Source organism: Anabrus simplex, chromosome 5 (assembly GCF_040414725.1).
Source record: "Anabrus simplex isolate iqAnaSimp1 chromosome 5, ASM4041472v1, whole genome shotgun sequence".
Taxonomy (NCBI): Eukaryota; Metazoa; Arthropoda; class Insecta; order Orthoptera; family Tettigoniidae; genus Anabrus; species Anabrus simplex.
In genome coordinates this window covers 248,533,314-248,554,334 of record NC_090269.1, presented here as the reverse complement: position 1 = coordinate 248,554,334, position 21,021 = coordinate 248,533,314, and positions in this window count along the sequence as shown.

Sequence of the window (21,021 nt, the reverse complement as noted above, 5' to 3'; positions counted from 1 at the left end):
CATAACGACGTTGAGAACCATGAACCGGTCGACCGTTCATCACCTCCCGAGTCCACACTATTTGATGTTAATGCCATTTTAACTGATACCCCCATGCTCTTTAGGGATATCGAGAAATACCAACGTGAAGATCCGACGCTGGCTCCGATAATGGAAACCCTTTCTTCTGGGGAGCATGTCGTCCCTTATGTTCTGAGGAATGGTGTTTTATGTTGCCCTTCGAGGCATGACAAGATGATGAAAGTTGTCGTTCCAGCTGTTCTCGTGCCTATGATCTTCAAATACTATCATGAGACCCCATTGGGGGGGCATCTTGGAATCTTTAAAACCCGTGAAAAGATTCGTGAAAGGTTCATCTGGAAAGGTATGGACGGTGAAATTCGTGAACTTGTAAAAGCCTGTAAATCTTGTTTGCTTAGTAAACCAACCATGTCCACTAAGGTGGGCCTTTTGTCTTCTCATCAAGCATCGCGCCCCATGGAACGCCTGTATATTGATTATGTAGGACCCTTCCCCCAGTCGAAGGGAAATGCCAACAAATTTATCCTTGTATGTGTAGATGGTTTTACTAGATTTTCCTGGTTATTTCCGACTAAGCTGGCTACCGCTCAGTCCACCATTACCTGCTTAAATTCTATTTTTGCTTCTTTTGGTCCGTGTCAATATATTGTATCTGATAATGCTAAGGCTTTTACATCTAATTTATTTCGTAAATTCTGTTTTGACTTATCAATATCTCATGTAACTACTTCTGCTTATTACCCGCAACCATCTCTGGCTGAACGAGTTAACCGTAATCTCAGGTCCGCTCTCATTGCTTATCATCATGAAGATCCTTCCAGGTGGGACACGTCCCTGCATTGGTTAGCTTTTGCTTTGAATTCGGCGGTTCATGAATCTCACAAGTTTACTCCAGCTTCTTTGATGTTCAAGTTTGTTCCCAACTCGCCGCTCTCTAACCTCTGGTCTCTGAGTGACATTCTGCCCGAGACAATAGATCCGGACAACATCAAAGATCTTTGGAAGAAGGCTAAAGCCAATCTTAAAGTGTCTCATGAAAAGGTTAGGGAAAGGTATGATCGTGGACGGAGACCCACCCCTTTGAAGGTAGGTGACCAGGTTATGGTCAAAAATTTTGTTCCCGCGGGCAAGCTTGCCCCCAGATTTCATGGGCCTTGTATCATTCTCGATTTTCTTACGCCGGTTACTTTATTGTTAAGTAATCCAGCCACCGAGAGGATATTTAGAGTTCACCTGTCCCAGGTGAAACCGGTGTAATTTCTGTGTTAACTTGCTTCATATTATTTTGAAAGGATATGAAGGTTATATTTTTTTTTTGAGTTTTACTTTTAAGGCATTCTGCACTACCTATAATATTTTGTTTCAGATGTAAGCTTTTTGTAAAACCTGTCCCGACCCGTTAAACTGCCATTCTGTCCTTGCCACGGCCATTACCACGCTCGCGTCTCCTGCTCCACCTTACACTGTGGCTTCATAATGATTAATGCAATGGGTATCTACACGCCGCTGGCCCCTCAACCTCTCCATAATGCCTGTACCCTCAAAGAAAATGATTGTCCAACACAATTCTGCCGTCTAGCTTTAATGTTTCAGCGCCCCCGCAGCCGCGCAGCGCCGTGCAGCGACTGGGGAGGGGGATGGGCCCCCTCCTCTCCAGCGAGGACGACATGTGCACGGCGAGCCGGAGCTCACCTCCCGGCCAAGGCTGATGTGCGGCGCACGACCTGCTACATGCCCGCAGCCTGTATCTGTTCACCGCGGGCGCGGCGTACTTCAACACCTCTGCTCCCCTCATAGTGCGGGCGAGCGGTATCTCAGGGTACTTGAGGGGTCCGAGCGGCCTCCGTTGGACGCAAGCTGCAACGGCCGGTCTGGCCATCCTTCTTAATCTACATCAGCTATATAGACAGTCACCCTAAGCAATAACTACTCTTGGAAATTCAGCAGCAATATTTGGTGGACATTGCAAATTTTTCTTTCACCTTTAAGTATTAAAAGTTTATCTTCAGAAATTCAAATTCTACAAACATAAAGACTTTCATTCACCTGCAACAACAACATTTTGAAACTGAATTAAGAAATCTTGTAAATGCTTCTGCTATCTATCTTCGTATCAACATCATTACTTGGACTTTGTTTCAAACTGATTTCATGTGTCACCCCTGGAGGAACTTTTGGGGGGGGAGGTCTGTACCGGGCGGTACACCTCTACACCGTTTATTTAAAAGTTGCGCCAGTTGAAACTCCTCTTCTGGAGGAAGGTTGAACTTTATCTATTCTATTAATTCTCTACTTTCTCAGAAGATGTCACCACGTGGAAAATTTTGAGTTTTTGAACTGTGTCACTTTTGATGTGTTTTTGTTTCGCTTGAAGTAAGAAGTGTGAACTTTCTCTTCTAGAGGACACTACTGAAGAATTACACTAGTGCAACCTAGTGCGAAATCAAAGAACTATTTTGTTGGAGAAATTTTTATTTCAAGAGTTTGTTCTTTGTTAAATTTCTTTCTGTCATGGTTTAAGTTGGCTGTATACCCCTCTTTTTCCCCTTATTTTGGATCTAGCCAATCCCGAATTTCTTTAATTAATTTTTCACCAATAATGTGTTTCTTCTTCCTCTATGTAGGGGTTTCTTTTCCCTAGCCAATAAAAACTTTGAGGGAGGGTGTTTTATTTCCCCTAACGCCTAGAATCTTCCGCGAGAGGATATAAACTGCTGATTTTGGGGTCTCCGCGCCACTTCTGTTCCATCTTTCAGTGTATTAAGTACATAGCAGGAGGCGGGAAGCGCCTCTTTCCTCGGCAGCGATCTACTACCAGGTAATGGCCTATTAATATCTTCTTTTCTTGCTAGGTCGGCAGTTTAACTCTCGCGGCGGGTTCGAAGCGTTTTCCATCATGTAACCTTTTCCTAAAATGTAACTACTCTTTTCTTCTATTCTCTTGTAAAGCTACATTATGGGATAGAGAGTGCTAACCCTCTCGAGTTCCCACTCACATCGTCTTGAGGTGAACTTACTTTTCTCAACCAATTCTCCCGTAATGTAATGTAAATTGCCTTTAAGTCACCTCTGTAGTATGGGATTAGCCCTTGTATTAACGGCCTAGTGCCAAGTAGGTCTTAAGCAAAGTGTATTAGGAGTGCAAGTTCGCCTCCTCTCAAGTTGTATTTTAGAGGTCATGTATTAATCTTTTCTCACCTAATAGACCTCAGTAGGTTGGGTATTTTACCCCTGTGTATATGTCCTTTGAGGACAACTTGAAAGTTGAGTTTGGTGTGGCCTGGGAGAGGCTTAACTTTAAGAGCGAGTGGCTCTTTTCTAAAACTGAGAGTTGTATGCCTCGAGGAGGCTTTGCTGTGTAATTTGGAGCAAGGGCCCCAGGGTTTGAGTGGGGTCTTCTGCCCCTTTTGTTGAAATTGGTATATCGTAAAGTTGAGCTAGTTGCTCAAGAATTGTGTTTTCAGGGCTCGAAGCCCAAATTCTTTAATCCCTGTAATTGTACATTTCAAGTTGTATTTCGGCTACTAAGTACCTGTTCTATTTGTTGTTACCTAATTTTGAAAAGAAAATATAACCTTGTTAAATTTTTAAAATTTAATTTCTCTTTAGTAGCTTGAGACCTATTCACCACCCAGCACCTTCTTTCATGCTTAACTACCACAAAAACTCGGTAACAATAATAATAATAATAATAATAATAATAATAATAATAATAATAATAATAATAATAATAATAATAATAATAATAATAATAATAATAATAATAATAATAATAATAATAATAATACACTTCGGTCTCTTTCACTCACCAGCCACTATTTCTCCCTTGTGGGTTGAGGTAGCAGAATAATATCCACAGTACCCCTGCCTGTCGTAAGGGAAGCGTGAGTCACCGCGCACCTCATCCTTCCTGTGCTCATCCCAGGCACCTGCTGTCCGGAGTCGTGAATTTTGAGACTCATTAGAATGTTTACCTTAGCTATAAGTTTGTAGTCGTGAGTTTTGATACTATTTGTAACTAATTTTAGCCCGTGAGTTTTGAAACTCGTGAGTTTTGAGACGTAACCGTTCAGCTCTTCCGCTGAGACTTGCAGACTGAACACTACAAAGTAAAACCAGGGTTGTCAATGCCTAGCAGTGAAATTGCTATCCAGTGTCGCAAAGATTACCCGATTTCTCATCCAAAAAACATTATTTTAACCAAGAGACTAGAATTACTATAGTTACGTGGCATCAAGCATCAGTAACCCAGCCACTGTGCCCACCACTCAAAATAGGACAAACTTGATTTTCAAACAGTTTTACATGATCGAATCACTATGCCGTCTGGAAAACTTGCACGACCTTTTCTTCCACATTTACATATTCCCGGCTGAGCGGAATATCATGTTCATCAGGATTATCGGGTTCAATATTTTCACTGGAATAAGAATTTCTCTCAGATACATTATTTCCTCTCGCTTGGTTTGCTTCTAACGAATCACTTATCCAGATGTCCATGACCACAGCAATCACAAAGCACACGTTATCTTATGATTAGCAATTTCCATCACGGTGCTGACACTGCCCGACAATTTTACGACACGGCATTGTTGATCACGTGATTGTGTATTCATAGGCAGTAACTATCATATTTTTCCTTTCTTTATATTATATTATATTATATTATATTATATTATATTATATTATATTATATTGTATTATATTATATTATATTATATTATATTATATTATATTATATTATATTATATTATATTATATTATATTATATTATACTAGCAGTTTCCCGCTGGCTCCGCCCGCAATGTACACGGATGTATTTGCAAAGTTTCGAGTTAATGAAATAAAGCACATGATCTGCTGTGGTAATAGAATGTAATATTATGTCACCAAAACACTTGAATATACATCACACAATTAAACATTCTTTGGAACAACACTACGCGCCGAACTGTTAAAAAGTCCTTCAACGATCTTCGTCATGGAGACAAATGTACTCATAACTTTTCTCAGAATCTACCAATTTAAGTAGTTATTAGCTCAAAAGAAAGCGGTCAATTCAATGAATGTTTTTAGACCAAAACAAACTGTGTAGCTCAATTAGAACGAAAGATATGATTGCTTCAATGTGAAAGAATGTTGAAGAAATGAGACGTCGAATTGAATGTGCACTCATACCTTTCCTTATAATCAACCAATTTGAATAGTTAAGAGCTGAAATGAAAGAGCTTGATCCACTGAGTGTTCTTAGGCCAAAATTAACTCCATACCTCAATTAGAACCAAAGATACGAGTGCTTCAAAGAGACAACAAATTGAAAAAAATCAAATAATTTGAAGAAGGCGGAAGTTACGTGATTTATAGTACCTGATAACAAATCTATTCATGAATACCTTAAAAAAGAATGAAGGAAATCGACCGGATAGAATGGCCGTACTGACTGACTTTAGTTTCCATAAATTTTTAAAATATATATTATATTATATTATATTATATTATATTATATTATATTATATTATATTATATTATATTATATTATATTATATTATATTATATTATATTATATTATATTATATTATATTATATTATATTATATTATAATATTTCCATGATAGCACGAAAAAGCCTACTTGCCTCATTACTCTCCAAAATGCACAATTTCATTCCATTACCTGAAATACAGGTCCGTGTCAATATTGAAAACCTTGTGTGTAACAGTTCATATAATGAATTTGTACGTATGATAGACTTATTGAACTGGGATAAAATAATTATTATGCATTATGCATTCAACATCCACCTCGTCTCTGGTAATTTTAGCAGTAACTTATGCATCTTTCACAGAAGTTCTTCAGCATAATGAAAGACTTCATAAAACGCTGTTACTGCAGCTCATAATAATTCCTAAATTACAAAAAACGTGTAATAATCTCCACATTACTACATATGATCGTTTAATTTACGATAGGGTGTGGTTATATTAACCAGCGATAAATAATTAATAATACTGTTCATCACTGTGGTGTCAGGATAAAGAACTGTTGATGTGTAAGTGAATTATTTACGAGGGATAATAAAACTTGCATCCTGAAAGGAAGAGAGACATCTCTTTGAGTTCTTGGATAGCCGGTCATATAATTGCTAGCATCCGACAGTTTCTGCTGCAATATATTCAGATAATTACCGCTAGAATTGTAATTAAATGCAATACACTCCATATTTATTCGGTTAGAAGTATTCATGTAAGAAAAGAGTTCAGTAGTAGAAAGGTTTCATATCAACAAGAAATAATTCACTGAAACTCACACGAACCTTAAGTTTCAATGGCAGTTATGACCGAAGTCAGAATAGTCACGAAAATTTACCAAGAACAGATCGATTCGAAAATATATCATCTGAGGAATTCAATGCCTCGAAGGGCATACGGGAAGGATGTTGGCTTTCATCGCTGTTTTATGATATACTAAATACTCAGAAACTACTTTAAAATAACCTTAAGAGCTGTAGAAGATGGTGTAATTATTAACAATTTCAGAAACACGCTAATAGCCTTTAGAGAGTAATGTACCAAGACACCATAGTTTGTGAAGTGTACGACATAATGATCAATACGAATAAAAGAAAACTTATGGTAGTGACAAAAAGATGTTAGTTTAACAGCTAGAATAAAGGTCAATCAGGTAACACTCCAATAATGTTATAAGAAATCAAGTTTTGTATCTAGAAAGTAGGCAGGAATTGATATAATTGTTAAACGTCTAGTGACCCTGACATCTAAAAGTACACCTCAGAACTAGAATGATGAGAAGTTATGTGTTTACCATCCTTTATTATTATGGAGAAGAAGCATGAACTTTAGCCGAAGAGAATAAATGCCCTCCAGCTACGGTGTAACCACCGTAAGCTCCAGATATCATGGATATGCCTTTTCTCCTTTAACTTAGTGTTTTCTCTCAGCTGCAGGGTCAGCTCTTACGATCGACGAAAGCCATTTTAGGAGACCAGACGTGACGTTCAGTGTCATCTGAGCAATCTTCATGTCTGCAGCTAAAATGTTTTGCTTTCCTCGTTTCAGCATTTTATGTGCGAGCTTATTATTGACGGCAAAGTTGTATGCATCACGAGCGACGGTACCATTTGCCGCTCTCAGGATATTACCGTGCCACCTCAGACGCCTTTCTCGCCTTTTTTTATTGAATGGAAACAACTCCTGTACTCTGTCGGGTCATGCCGCTTGTTATGTGATCAAGGAGCGAAACTCCAAGAGACCAATGTAACATGAGCATCTCCATGGTGTTCATAGGGCACTCGGCGCTTTTGATAACTAGCCATATATTATCCTATACAACACCGCTGGATGAACTATAGTGCGGTACACCTTTGATTTGAGGAGGACCGCACACGTCTATTGGACAGTACTCCTGTGACAGTCCTCCATCTAAAGCAGGGCCTCTCAGGTGCATGCACTGTGCACGGTGCAAAAGACGACTTCGCTTGGTTGCCCAGAGTGCAGATCCCCACTCCTCGATTTGGAGCAATAGCGCTGTCTCTCTCTTTCCCCACACCTGGCTCGCTCGCTCCCCCTGTCTCTTTCTTCCTCACTTGCTCCATAGCACTCCAAATCCGAGCCGAGTTGAGCCGAGTTGAGCCAAGCTTAGCCGAGTAGCCCAGAGACGAAGCGTTGGTCCGAGCCGAGTGGAACCGATGCACAGTGCACGGAGCTCTTGCGCCCCAATTTGCACGCGGAGATTTTGGGCGTTTGAGAGGCCCTGACCTAAAGCATACTGCATTCATACTAGTCCGCAATTGCTGATGAATGCTACCGTCAATTTACAGGCGGGATCCTAAGAATAGGGAGCAGTTAGGTTTCCCTAGGTCTTGACCGTTGGTTGTGACGATGGACGTGCTCGAGTCTTCCTAACATTTAGACACACGCTGTATTGGGTTGAGAGCTAACTCCACGTTTCCACACAGCCCTGAAGTTCTTCTTTGGTTGTGGCTGCCAGTAGAATGTCGTCGCCATACAGTATGCTCCAAGAGGCACTGTTCTGCATATCACGTGAGATGTTACCCATAGCAAATATTAAGAGCAGCGATGTCAGGGCTGATTTCGGGTGTACTCCTACTCTCGTAGGGAAGCTCGCAGAGAGGCCAGCAGCACACCTCACTCTGCTACAAGTAGTCTATTCTCACAAAGCATCCGAACCCGGTCGATAAGCAGCTCTGGTGCGCCATGGTCGCGCAATGCGTACTGGATGAGCTGATGCGGAACACGATCAAACGCTTCTTTAGCTCTACACATGGCAGGCGTAATGGCTTATACTTTTCTCGATGTTTCTCCACACGTATGCGGGCAGTAAATCTTGCATTAGAATTACTGACTTCCTTTACAAAGCCACACTGGTTGATGCCTATGATAACAATGTTTCTCAGGCGCTGGTCAAGAATTCACTCAAAGGTTTTCATCGCGTGACAAGTAACGGATCGGTCGATAGTTTGAAGAGTCTGTGGGTTCAACTTTGTTCTTAACTATAGTCACTGTTATTCTCTTACCCAGTTAGCGGGAGCATGAACCTCATCCACCACGGCATTGAAGACGCTAGCCAGCCATTTAGCGGTATCATTGAGGAGTTCTTTCACATTCCAAATATCTGCTGTTAGATCATCTGCGTCTGGTACTTTTGGGTTCTTCATATACTGTATAGCATGGGTAACTTCATCGGAGCTGACCTGGCTTACTGGCCCCGAGCAGGGTACACTATGTGGAATTGCTCGATGCGGAAATTCCACGTTTAAAATTTCTTCGAATTAGTGCTCCCGTTTTTCCAGCAGTTTGCACACTTTCTTATCTTTTAGTCACATGATGTGTTCATTGTCTCCTATAAACATAATCTCTTGCGTTTTCCAGTCGGTACACTTCTCAGCTCTCTTAGTATACATATCTGCTTACAGGTCATCGTAGTGCTCAGCTTTGATCTCAGCAACAGCTTTCCTAGCTGCTCGTCTGGCTGCTCCCTTTTGGTTTGTTAACGTGACACTATTTGTTAGCATTTTTTCCTTCACTTTCTCCTGACTTGTTCAGCCCATAGCCATGCCTGCTTGTCTACTCTAGGTTGGCCTATCGTCGTAATACCCAGGTTTGTATTGGCAGCCTTGATAACGTAATCTGAAGGGATGACCATGTGGCATCAACCGAACATGGAATTATTTAGGGGAAGTTGATACGTGGAAGACGATTCTACGACATTAAAAGCGTCAGGAATACCTGGTTACAGTCAACTCCATACCCGAAAATTAGTTCAACCAGACTCATGACTCTCATGACTTCATTCACTCCATTGCAACCCTTCAACAACTAATAACACATGCGAGCACTGCCGCCGCCACACAGGAATGATAGAGTAGTTGCCTAACATCCCCGGGTATGGGATATGAACGTAGTAAAACATGCAATACAAGGTCATCCACATCAGAAGAAGGACATACAGCGTGATTCAGCCGCCCCTTCCAATGTATTTTAATGCAACCCACAATATTCATTCCATCCTGAAAACATCTGCCGTGCCAGTATGCTCAGAAAACACAACAGGATATCTTGATACTTACCGCCTCACCATGATAGGACGCCGTAATGTTATACACTAGAAGACATGCGTGTACCTTCTAGATCATACGAACCTGACACGCCGACGAAACACTAAATTGATATTGTGACTGAAGTAAATCTAGTACTTGCTATAAGCTGCCCAGTGTGCCGTACGTAACCGTGGTGTAATTGGTAAAGGCGTGGCGGGGCGGGCTTTCATGTCAGGTGCGAGGTTCTAGTCCGGGGTGAAGATTACAAACTTTCGAAATATTTGTTTAAAACGTACCACACGCAGTGTAAGGTCAATATCCGCTTTCATGCAAATTTTGAGTGAATGTGTGTGTGTGTGGCCCTAGTTAGCAGGCCGGACACATACAGACCGAAAATAATAGAAACACAACTGCCTTGACAATGTTTTATCGCAGCAAATGCTCGATGTGATGACAGTTTTGGTTTATGCACATTCGGGCTCGGTGTCCAATAAATCGTTTTGCGCGCTGAAGCGTTCCAGCTGTAATTGCTCGGCAGGCGTCCGTGATGAGTTGCCGGAGCTGGTCGGGGTTTTCTGTTGGATGCATGTAAACGACGTTCAAATGTCCCCACAAGAAGAAGTCTAACGGCGTTAAATCCCATGATCTGGCGGGCCAAGGAACAGGGCCTCCTCGGCCCATCCATTTCCCTGGCAGTTCCTCGTTCAGATGGTTCCTAACGGGCAAAGTCGAATGCGGTGGAGCTCTATCCTGTTGCAGCCACATCGTCAAACGATCGTGCAAGGGCACATACTCCAGCAGCAGTGGGAGTTCGTGACTCAGAAAGTGCAGGTAGCGCGGGACCGTCCAATGGCCCGCAAATAAATAAGGTCCTATCAAGCGATACCCCAAGATTCCACATCAAACATTCACTCCCCATCGTACTTGATAGGCCACCTGTCTCACCCAGTGAGGATTGTCCGGACTCCATAGTGCATGTTGTGGCGATTGACGTTCCCATTATTGTGGAAGCGCGATTCGTTCGATAACAAGATATGCGATACGAATGCTGCATCATTATCCAGCCTGCCTAATAGCCACCGACAGAACTCCATTCGAACTTCGAAATCCCGCCCATGGATCTACACAATAAATGAGGAGCATGTCAAGGTATTCCACTGTAGAAAACATGCCGACTTACAGCAGAGATTACCGTTCATTCAGGCCCTAACCAGCGTAGTACGAGCAGGGCACAAGTGGAATAACACCGTCATTGTACTGTTTGAATGTGGCAAACGTGGGCTTGTTTTTACGTATTCAAACATCATTCATCATGCAAAAATATTTGAACGATGCAGGATTCGTACCGCAGCTGCCACATTCTGTCGATTTCTAGGTGAATGCCTAACCACATCCGCTACGCTACACTGCTGGAAACTTGCTGGTAGTACGACGAGAGCAAAGTACATACGCCATCCGGTTCGGTGTTTAAGACATTAAATACTGTACTGTTACCCCTAGTTTTATGCATTAATTCGCCTCTACGTTGTATCGGTCACGAGGCACGACACATTAACGTAGTTACATGATAAAAGGACGTTGATACATGATTTCAAGGCGTCATGTTTTGCGAACGGATGATATAACATTTCGCTAGGATTCAGAATCGTGTGCAAAATGTGCTCACTGAACATCAGTACCATACAGTACGCCTGCAGGGGGGAAAGCACCCCTATACCCATGTGCACGTTAGTTGGGCTGCAGCAAACGATATTGGAAGGCGCTGCTGAAACACACTGTTTATAGGCAATAGAATGATACGTCGTCGTAAAGACGCTTAACTTCACTTTGTATCCCACTTGTCATAAAAAACATGTTGTCATATTTCTGGGAGTGCATACACTTCATTTCTCCAAACCTTAAAGCTTTTTCCGGTTGATACACTGTTCCACGTTGTACCTGTGGTCCTTCAAGGAAATGAGGCGTTTGCTATTAAGGTAGTTTTGCAGAGATATGATTAGGTCATAGTCAGCCATATTCGGAAGGGGAAATGTCTAGACAATAAAGTAGATGAGGTAACACATCTCAGTGAAAATCCTACAACGTCCGATGTGTCGCCACCGACGTATGTGTACTAGCGCGATCGTTATGGAAGACGGCTCCTTAATTGCTTTCTAATTCAAGTCTCATCTATTAAATGGCAACCTTCAGTCCTGCTCTGTTAACCTATTTTAAAAAGTATAAGTATTACGTCATTTACTCAAATTTTTCTTTGGGAGTTCTCTGCACGTCACAAATAATTGTAACTTTCACTATCGGAATGAAGATTCATCCCCTGTCGAATATAAGCTTTTCTATTGCTATTCACTAGGCTATTTACAAGTCGTGTCTTACAGAGATGATTAAAGAGTTTTTAAAATTCACGAACATTACCATAATAACGTTTATATTAGCGAAGTTACTCCTATTTGCATTTTCTTGTACATTCCTTACATATATGTTCGTGTGTATGCGTGTGTTTGTGTGTTTGTGTGTGTAGTATTTCAAGGAAATGAGACGTTAAGATAATTTTGCAGGGATACGATTAGGTAATAGTCGAGCATAGTCGTATTGTCCAATGCATTGTTGAAGTAACAGTGCTGTATACTTGGTATTTTGCGCCCCTCCCTTCTTTGAACCTTGGTGGTCTTCCTCTTAATCTCAGATGGTCTCTTGGACTCTGCTCCAACACTAGTATTGTCCAACTGTCGTCTTTCTAACGAGTAATATGATATCTCAAGGTGCGTATTCACTCAGGCTGTCATTAAAAGCTGATGTTTTCTGCCCACTTCTCATCTTGCAGCGAAAATAGTTTTATTGGGCCCTCCACACCGTTCAGGAATATTCTGAGTTTCGCTCTTGTAAACTTATCCAGTGATCATATTTCATATCTGTAAGTCACCACGGTGAAAATGCACTGATAAATAGTGTTTTCATTAGATTTACAGCGATGTTAGATCTAAAACTTGCTGAGTGTGTCTCAATCCCTTGCCAGTCTAGTTTGATCCTTTGAAAGTTCTCCAGTCTTGTGTCTTCCTTCATATTTACAAGGTAGATATATTCCCTGTTCTTTTCCAGCGTTAAATTTTACAAAATACCTTAGTTCAACAAACTGCATTAAAACCTTAGGAACTTGTAAGTGTGAATGCGTGCCTCTCACACTAATTTTGAAACACTGCTGCAATGACAGAAGGCTTCCCAACGTTACATAGAAGTTGCACGTGTAACATCCAGATGAAGTTCCTGCTGAGAATGATAATAACGATGATATAAAACATAGAGTAAATCGTGCATTTCCAACGGGACCTAATTTCAGGTCCATTCTCCCGGTCATTGCTTCGATTGTGGGTCTCCTGAGCATCTATTCCATATTGTCCCATTCCACTTGGATGCCAGCCACAGTGTCAAGTTTTCGCGACAGAATCAAGACCTTGACCGTGTCTTCCCAAGCTATCCTACTCTATAGGATTTAGGCTGAGCCTGTGTGCTGGCCAGTCAAACTCTTTCTCGGTAATTTACGGCTCACTGTGTACGGGAGAACGTCGCTATATATGAGCATGAATTAATTTAGAATAAATAGAAAAATGGCCACGACACCCTTGCCAAAACTCTTCTACTCACGTTCTAAATGAGGCTACTACCAGTTAGCCGGGCTGAGTGGCTCAGACGATTAAGGCGCTGGCCTTCTGACCCCAACTTGGCAGGTTCGATCCTGGCTCAGTCCGATGGTATTTGAAGGTGCTCAAATACATCAGCCTCGTGTCGGTAGATTTACTGGCACGTAAAAGAACTCCTGCGGGACTAAATTCCGGCACCTCGGCGTCTCCGAAAACCTTAAAAGAGTAGTTAGTGGGACGTAAAGCAAATAACATTAAATAACATTAATTACTACCAGTTAAGTTCTTTTGGAGAACGGGTACTTGGTATATCGCTCATCTGGCCGTCTCTCCTTATTTCCTGAGGTAGAATTTCTTGATTCATTATAAAGCAATAGACGTCACATATACTGTATACCGCAGGAAAATTAACACGCTGACGTTTGAACGTTGTTTTCGGGTCACTACTGGTCCCGAAACAGGTCACCGTTATCGCTGGTTGCTTTCTACTAGGTGTCACCCAACACTACTCTCATCCATGTTCAGGTCCGAGATGCATCCTTACGAAGTTGCGGGAAAGGAAAATTCGCATTTTCCTGAAGACGATGTTTCCACCTCTTCAGTGGTTAAGACTACTTTTCTGCAAATTTTATCTCTTCTAGAATAACTTTATGGTTACTGGAACAGTCAAAAACTTATCAGATGTAAGTCTTTTCAGGCGTTTGCTCTATTAACCAGCGTTTCGTCTTAGGTCTGACACTAGACTCATCAGAGTGGGATGTGTCAGACCCTACCCACTGACGCTGGGGTGTATGCAGGTGAACTTATCAGAAGACCTTATAAGAGGCACACAGTCTGATAACTGCATACGGGAGATAAATCTCCACAATGGAATTATTGGAATTATTGTCTTTAATATGCAAGGATGGTATCAACGTGGAACAATCCTAGCAACACTTTTAGGTCCGAGATGCATCGTTACGAAGTTACATGAAAGTTAAATTCGCAATAGACAGTATACGTTTTCGAAGGTCGGAGGCTGAAAGAGCAAAATATGAATATTATAGATTAGAAGTACACACCGGTATTGACGGGTTATTCAGAATGAAGGTACAGTTTAAGCGGAATTTTCTAAAAAGGAAAGTTGTCTCTTGCCTACTGTAGAGGCTAAAGTCAACATTATTATTACCTTTTCAGAGCCCGAAATAATACAATATTGATACACACAAAGGGTACGTAACTTCTTCGTTGCTGACATACTGAACTTAGTCGTTTACATGTCAGGACAATTCTGAATTAGAGATACTGGAAGACTGTTAATCTGATGCTTCTTTGCACAGCACATTCATCTTTCTGTTGCCGAGAGCACGAACAAAGAGAGATTTACTGCTACTAATACGGGAGTATACGACGTGCAGTTAGCTGGACGAGAAGCTTGACCCGAGGTCATATCCTGCAACTCTCAGAGTCTCACCCTGTGACATAATGATAATCATCGCGAAGCACGGACTGACTTAGAACTGCAAGCTGACACTGGTAGTCAATCTACGTCGTATATGCGGAAGTGTGTGGTGTTGCTAAGACTTGAATGCAGGGCTATGACATGTGCTTTAGTACTCGAATTGAGGTACTACCTAAGCATCAGCCTGGAGTATGCGGGGTGCGACGTGGAAATACCACATAGACAACGGCCGGTGCAGGCGACCAGATTCTAACTTCAGAGATCGGAACAGTGCAATGAATAAAGGCCTTAATCAAAGAAGAAAGAGACATGCTCAGTAGTTTTCCCGTTATAACAAATCATCTCTACGTGCAACCACTGCTGGGCTATGTCCGCTAGGACTTAGACTGTAAAACATCGCGGTGATAATATTTTCTTTATTATACTCGTATAGAAAAAAATTGCATCAGGAAAACGTTTCAGAAATATATTTCCATTGTGGTTGGTAGATCTCCGTTAATGTTGATAGTGCACCTTCTTGGGAGAGTAAAATCACGGTTGCAGTCTACCTATAAACCCTCTGTCCATTGAGGGATTTTGAAATGGCATGGGCCCTAAAACCTACCTTTGAATAAGAGATTCTAAATATGAAGTTTGGTTAAAATATGTCGGGTAATTATCCAATAATGAAAAATCGTCTACACACGCACCTGCGTTTGTGCTATTTCTGCTAGTACCTTGACTGTTGAATATTCTGTTAATAGTATCCACGTCATTAGCACTAATCCTCCTATCGAAAAAACGTACGTGTGAAATAAGTTTAAGAAATAAGGCTTATCATGAGTATTTCGTGGGAGAATAAAATCACTGTTTCGGTCTTCCTATAAATTTCCAGGCCATTCAGGGAATTTGCAATGATATACACCGTAAAAATTACCCATGGCTGGGTGGATTCTAAATATGAAATTTGGTAGAAATGTATGCAGATATAAGAACTCAGAGAGAAAAATAGACACCAAAGTTAAGAAACATGTAGATCGTCATTATTGCACCTGAAAGTATGTGGGAATTCTCCACAATTTCATTACTCTAAATCAGGGCCTCTCAAATGCCCAAAATCTCACGCGTGCAAACAGCGGCACTAGGTTCCTGTGCACAGTGCATCGGTCCCGCTCGGCTCGGCTAGGACCAACGCTTCGTCTCTGGGCTAATCGGCTAAGCTCGGCTCAACTCGACTCGGATTTGGAGCGCTACGGAGGAAGTGAGGAAGAGGGAGACAGGGGGAGCGAGAGAGACAGGCGTGGGCAAAGAGAGAGACAGCGCTATTGCTCCAAATCGAGGAGTGGTGGTCTGCACTCGGGTCAACCAAGCGAAGTTGTATTTTGCAACGTGCACAATACATGCACCAGGCGCTTACACCCTGAGAGGCCCTGCTCTAAATGAAAACACTTTTCAGCAAACAAATTATAAAAACTACTGAAAGTTCAGAAATGTTTGACATTTTAGGTCAAAATTCTGAAAATATGTTACGAAATATGGACTTGAAAACTTTAGATGTTTTAGCACCACTGTTAATTGATCTTGGTAAGTAAATTCAACTTCCTAACTTAAACATATTTCAGCTACGAAAATAATTACCTTGCATTAATATCTGAAAAATTCCTAAAATTAAAATTAATATCCTAGAATCTATTAAACCTAATTGCTTAAATTTATTTATCAGCACACTTTATTACATGTAAAAAAAACCTCCAAACTCCAGCTTTCTATGCCGAATAGTTCCTGAAACACAAACCGATGTTTACAAAAATGTAGTATCGAGAATGATAAACTTGGTATTGAGAATTACTTCAATGCATTCCTGAAGAATAGTCATCATTATCTGCTTCAGCTGATTCATCTAGCTTCCTTATCCTTCTTTCTTAATTCTGGCTTCCATTGATGAAGCCTCAGCAGCTAATTCTGCATATTTTACACGCTCTTGCTTGATTCGACACAAAGCTGTTTTGGTGTTATGGTCTAGTTCTGTGCCCAATGCCCTCAGAACGTTACTTCTAACCATTACACTCCCACTGAATGTGAGAGCAACATCACACACGCCAATAACTATTTCACTATATTCCTTGAAAATAGATTTTGGTAAGCGTATACAATTATTGAAATTTTGAAATGTTGAGTCTGCCAGTGCAGATATTTTTCAAGAGTTTGTCTTCAATGAGATCTCTGGAGACAGGTCTCATGGCTTCCGTCACAGTCTCAGGAAGTGAGTGTTTCTACTGATAACTCGTACCACCTGTTAATGATTTCTGAAAACCACATATTGAGTCCTCACCTTTCGGGCACAAGATATGTTGTGGGTATGAGGCGTGGCATGACCCAACTTACAGAGACGTGCAGTCCTTTTGAATATCCTTTAAGAACTTTACATGCATAAAAGGGAACAAAGATGCATGCAATTTTGTTCAGAAAACTTAGGAGAATTAAACGCAATAAAAAACAAATATACGTTTTCTGATCCTTCCACACTTCGCAGTTTTCTTAAACTGAATTTAAATACAAAGTTTCATGAAATTCCACCCAGATATTTTTCCTTATTCTGTTACAAACAGACAGACTGAAATTAAAGAAACCCACAATTGACTATGTCCTGCACCGTCCATTATAAGTTCGAAGTATCAAATTCATATGTAAAAGTATGAACGGAAATAAAGACCATTTTATATAGAGATTATTATTATTATTATTATTATTATTATTATTATTATTATTATTACTGTTTCCGGGTTTCCGTGGCTCACAGAGGGATAAGAAGCGCCTGGTGTGAATGGGTAGACGAGTAATTAACTACAGTTTAAGTTAACACAACGAATTTTGAAATGTTAATTCTTCCCTATTTTTTGAATTTCAAATTGGTAAATAGAAAATCTGAATAAATAACAACCATATGATGAGCTCGTCAGCTTCAATAATAAAAATGTCTTAAAATTCAAAAATCAGGTATAAAACTTGAGAGAATTATAAATGCTAATTACCGAGCTCGATAGGTGCAGTCGCTTAAGTGCGGCCAATGCGGGTTCGAACCCCACTGTTGGTAAGCCTGAAGATGTTTTTCCATGGTTTACCATTTTCTCACCAGAAAAAAGCTAGTGCTATACCCTAATTAAGAGCACGGTCTCTTTCTTCCCACTCCCAGCCCTTTCCTATCCCATCATCACCATAAGACCTACCTGAGTCGGTGCGACGTAAAGCAACTTGTAAAATAATAAAAGGAATTAATGCTAATTTACAGAGAAAAGAGCTGGATTGCTTCTTGCAGTTACAAGATCCGCAAGAGCACAAATTCGCACTTATCCTTCACCCTACAGGGGAGTCTGCGCTCCATCTATATTGTAGTCCAGCCTCGCAGAGTCATCAGTTTCTAATTGCCCACTTACCATATGTCGGTTGTCGGTAGCCTCCAGGTGGGCTTATCTATTGCTCAACAGTTTATAACTTTCTATCCCTCTAGGGAACTTTACACCAGACTCAGTTCTACACACCACAATAGAATTACAGGGGCATTTTTGCCCATACTAACTGGCCTTAATGACAAAAGAAAAGGTTGGTTGTAACCGGCCATAAACAAAATGCAAGGAGGCGAAACACCTGCACTCCTTCGAGAAATACGTAAAACTCTAAGTAGGCTTATGGCCCAATGATACAGAGGCTAAGCCTATTCTACACCGGTGTGACTAACTGAGAAAGAGGTGTAGAAACTTCAGTCACCCCATGCCAGGTTGAATGGGAGAGGGTAATCACTTTTTGTTCCCTTACATTACGTATTTCCCAGTAGGGAATGGAACAGATTCCTTATACTTGCTGAAAGTTATACATTAAAACCGCCAACTTTAGAAATGTACATGAAAAAGGAGGACGAAACCTTCCCCTTAAGCTATCCGCGGGAGCTATCACATGTGTATGCAAATTCTGCCATTGACTTGCGTTGTTGGGCCTTACGAACGTCACCCGCGGCCTCCATTAGGACACACAGCACACAATTAACTGGAGCAATTAAGACAATACGGCCCTAAAGCGCCCAGCTTTTATAGTATTTTTGACGAGAAGCTACCAGAACTCTGTACTGATAGGCTGGATCCCTGATTGGCTAGAGAAAATATTTACAAATTTCTGATAGGTTGATTACTATTGACGAAGGAACCAGCAGAAGTGTAGACAACTTTCATACATGAAAAATATGCTAAGAACCAGGTTGAAAACCTAAAAATATCAAATTTCTTTATGGAATAATGGTATAATTGTACTTTAACCCGCAAGATGGAGCATTAAAAAATTTGGTAGAGACATCTAAGAGTTGAAAACCAAAATATCTTGTAATACATCAGTTCAAGTTAGATTATGTAGATAGCCTTATATAAGATGCGCAGTTTAACTGACCGGCGAAGATGTACCCGCGGTACAATTACTATTACGAATAAAACACTGGCAGTTGTATTGAGTTAATTAAATGAAGAATGATTTAGTTAGTACACGACACATCCACACACATACCTTCGAAGTCTCTTGTCCTCACTGCAGGTCTCCATCTAGCAGGCTGGCAGTCTTTCTACATGTAGAACGGACGATCCATCTGCAATATTAATTGACAGGTTTCAACTTTCACTTCGCTTCGTACCCACTACAGCTACTTCATACATCAGTTTCAAGAAGACAGGTTCGAATACATGTCCTTTAGCAATCAAAACTCACGACTGTTGCACACTTCGCTCAACTCAAGACAAGACTGGGATCTTACTCAAGCAACTCACGCGACCATTCCACACATTGAACTTTTGACTCACGACTCGTAACTGACTACTCAACACTCACTGTAACAACACAACACAACTCAACACAACGACACAACTCTACGTCCGCCTGTTTGCGGCAGTCCTGCTTTTATATACCTGGTGTAGAAGTGCTAGCAGCTTCGGGATAAGGCGAGAATAGGATCATTCTAGGTTTGGCTTCCAGAAAATCCTCTGAGACACCAGACGAAAAGCACAGAAGAAGCAGAGACCATCACAAGCCCTACGGTTGGCTGGTAGCTCCCCAGAGTGACTCACTCATTCTCTCCAGGAAATACAAAACGGGGCTTAAAGGGGGATGACTGTTGCATGATGTATTATTATTATTATTAGTAGTAGTAGTAGTAGTTGTAGTGGTGGTGGTGGTGATGGTGGTGGTAGTAGTAGAAATTTGAATATTTATTTCCATATTCTTAGTAGGCTAATGGGTGGTCTCGTAAGTTTCCAGAGGCTAATGCCCAAGGGCTCAATATAATCACATCGTTCTTCACATTGTAAAATCAAACACCATCAGGCTGAAGACACTGTTACTGCCCACGTTGAGCATTAAAAGACGGAACAACACTTTCTTCATTTAATGAACCCACTTAGTCACGTTGATGTCAGTCTATCAGCCGAAATGATTCAAATCAATTGGTGTCTAGATCAACATGCCATAAAAATTAATTGTTGCCAATCTACATTTTCGTTACAACCAATTAATTTGTCGTTCTCAATAAGGAATAATCATTAAAAAGAGGCTGCAGTTTCACATGACATCCACGATCTTTTATATAATCTTCAAAATGCTCGACGTATGCTGTTCATTTGGATTCTTTTAACTAATTCCTGAGAGAGAGTGTGGGAGGAAGAGCTATGGAATTATTTACGTGAGGAAGATAGTCGCATAAACCGTGATGTGAAATGCATATCGTGCTGGAGATAAACAGGCGATGAAAGAAACATGTGCATTTATAGTGAACACGTACGCAATTATAACAATTATGGATATTAACTTATAATAATTAAATAATAATAATAATAGTAGTAATAATAATAAAGCCAAAGCGCTGGTGAACCTTATACTATCAAGCGATCACTGTGGGCGATTACGATCTAACACGTAATCAGCGCGATGAATCCTCTCGGCTGACATTCTTAGCTTTCTAGACCGGAGACGCATTTTAAAACTCAGACAGTTACCAAGTTGTTCACACGTAGACTGAGTTGTCTTGAACCAGGCATCAGATCCAGGTAAGAATCCCTGACCTGGTCAGGAATAGAGCCCGAGTCCTTCAAGTAAGAGGCAGACTCACTATCCTTAGCCCTTGGGGACGGCAATAATAATAATAATAATAATAATAATAATAATAATAATAATAATAATAATAATAATCCAGAGAGCACACGGATCGCTGTACCTCAACGATAGTGAGTGCACTCAGAACCCAGCTGCCTACTTCCAAACACTCCTAAACACTCAACGACAATTTAGGGAACTAGCTTCTCTTGACACGAATCACATCGCCTCTCTCACACAGGAAGA